At 25.7% G+C, this 2,980-nt stretch overlaps 1 pseudogene; it reads left to right on the forward strand.

Moving 5' to 3' along the window:
• Positions 1-636: 636 nt before the first annotated feature.
• Positions 637-2,300, forward strand: LOC124843096 (polygalacturonase-like; annotated as a pseudogene).
• Positions 2,301-2,980: the final 680 nt, after the last annotated feature.

Below are 2,980 nucleotides of genomic sequence, written 5' to 3' on the forward strand. Positions count from 1 at the left end.
AACTAATATTATAAAATTTAGAAGATAAAAGCTTGTTGGAAGAATTTTACATAATAGAGTTGTCATAAATATACTATATAGAAAAACTAAATTTATGGAAGAAAAAAATTGTCAATAATAACAAAAATAATAGTAGTTATAATGTTATTTTAACATATAATATATTGCAATATATATATATATATATATATATATATATATATATATATATATATATATATATATTGATAGATTTACACATATATTTAATTTTCTTAATATTTATATGTTATTCATTAGAAAGATAAATATTTTTAATATAATTTAAATTAATTATAATAATGAATAATTCATTTAATATTTTTCATCAAATTAAATATTAAAATTAATACTTTATATTAAGTTAAATTATAATATTTTTAAAATGAGTATTCGTGATATAAAAAAAGAAGTTAGAAATTATTTTTTGTTATTTTGAGCATGGAACCAAACAAAAACATATGACTTAAATTGAATTATTTCTTCCACTCTGATATCTTGTAGGGAGAATATAAGAATAGGTTGTTCATGGGTGATCTAAAGTTAATAACTTATAACTCAATCCTATAAATATATTAAAAATCTAAAAAAAGAAAAGACACAATTAGATAGTAACGTATGTGTTATAATTGGTAATAAGATTAATGGTTTTGGATTCATGTTGCATTGTTATAAATCAATTCCAATCATTCTCGAAAAATAATTCACTCAGTACATTTCAAAGAGTAGTATAATTAAAAATCAATAGAGAATATTAAGCTTTCTACAATCATATTGTTTTTTTGTTTTATTACAATTAGTTTTCATTTAACTCAATCAACTACTCTTCAAATATCACAATTTGGAGGAAAAGAAAATGGTAATATAGTTAAGGTATGAACATTTAATATTGTGTAAAAATAAAACATTGTTTGATGGAAACCAAACCACATTTCATCCTAAATTAAAGGATTTTTTTGTTATTACTACAATCTCTTCAATGATTTGTCATTTTCATATTCTTAAGGCTTTCACAAGTGCTTGGACTCAAGCATGTGCATCCACATCTGCTGCCAAAATTGTGATTCCAAAAGAGACATATCAAATGGCACATGTATTGTTAAAAGGTCCTTGCAAAGCTCCCGTTGAACTCAACGTTGATGGCATAATGAAAGCACTAGTAAAGTCACAAGATGTTGGTGGTGACGAAATTCTCAGATTTGACTATGTTAATGCCTTAACCAGGTTTGGTAATGGATTCTTTGGTGGACAAGGTTCTTATGCTTGGAAACAAAATTATTGTTAAAAAAGCTTTGATTGCAAACTGCTTGACATGGTAAATAAATATTATTATTGACATTCAAATAAAATGCAACACGAGCATTTATCAAAATTAGATTTCATTCACCTTATCAAATGTCAATAGAATCTTGCTTTTAACTTCCTCAACAATTCAATAATTCGTGGCATTACTAGCAAGCATAACAAACACTTTCATATTAATGTTTTGGGATGCAACAATTTCACATGTGATGGATTTAAAATAAGCGTTCCACGTGATAGCGCCAACACCGATGTCATCCATATTGGAAGATTAAAAGTTGTTCAATGTTCTTAATACAAACATTGTCACTGGAGATGATTGTTTCACTAGGTAACGATAGTAAACAGGTTCTTGTCCAAAATGTGAAATGTGGACCTGGTCATGGTATTAATGTTGGAAGCCTTGAAAAGTATAAGGAAGAAGAGCCTGTTGATGGTATTACAATTAAGGGTTGCATTTTGACAATTAAGGGTTGCATTTTGACAATTAAGGGTTGCATTTTGAAAGGAACCGACAATGGAGTGAGGATTAAGACTTGGCCTAGTGATTCAGGAACAATAACAATTACTAACATGAGATTTGAGGATATTAGTATGGACAATGTTAGTAACCCTGTCATCATAGACCAAGAGTGTTGTCCATGGAATCAATGTACCAAAAAGGTATTTGGTCTCTTATATATTCATGTACACGTTGATATTATTGTTTAAGTTGCAAAATATTTCATATAGTACAAAAAAGTGACTTAAAAGACTAATTATATAATTTCTTATTGTTTGATGATTCAGTATCCATCAAAAATAAAGATAAGCAAAGTTCCCATAAAGAATATTAAGGGAACTTCAGCAACTAAAGAAGGAGTGATTCTTTCTTGTAACAGTAGTGTATCATGTGAGGATGTAGAAATATCTAATGTTGATCTCAAGTTTAATAGGACTCAAGCATTAGCGATATGAATGTTAAACCAAAAGTTACATAAAAGACCCCTACCTGCACAGCTCCATGTAAGAAAAAACAGCAATATAAATTTGTTTAAAAAATCTAAATGTATTATATATTCTTTTAGAATAGTGTACAGTTGTAGTTATAATTATTATCATAGTTAGTTATAATTATTATCATAGTTAATAAGTACTTGAAATAGATTCAAGTAAAATGATAATTATGTATATAATAACTTTTTAATAATAAATTGTTAATTTATGTATTATAATATATCTAACAAAAATTATATTTTTCATGGTATGACAAAGTTTATAGAATTATTTAAAACATACCTGCAAGCCAATTTTATTTATTTTTTATCTCTTATTTATAATGCTCTTTTGATTGATCTATGTTATTAAAATAAGAATCAGTGGTACTTAGTAATCACGGTATGAAAGCTTATTTGAAGGGCCTGTTTATTTCATAGCTTAATTCAAACGGTTAGTATCTTTTAAATTCAAAATTTCTTTTGTAATAACAAAGGAACAATAACAATAATAATAATATTAAAAGATTTTAATGGTAGAAATTAAGTTTTCATAATTGATTGAAAATATTTCAAACATTTTCATTTTAAAATATTTTCATTAAAATCAGCCTATGTTAGTCTTATGTAATTTGTTATACCATTATACTAAAATTATGACAATTGTATTCAAAATCCTATTCAAT

This window comes from Vigna umbellata, chromosome 4, assembly GCF_029865625.1.
Source record: "Vigna umbellata cultivar VRB3 chromosome 4, Vumbellata_1.0, whole genome shotgun sequence".
NCBI lineage: Eukaryota > Viridiplantae > Streptophyta > Magnoliopsida > Fabales > Fabaceae > Vigna > Vigna umbellata.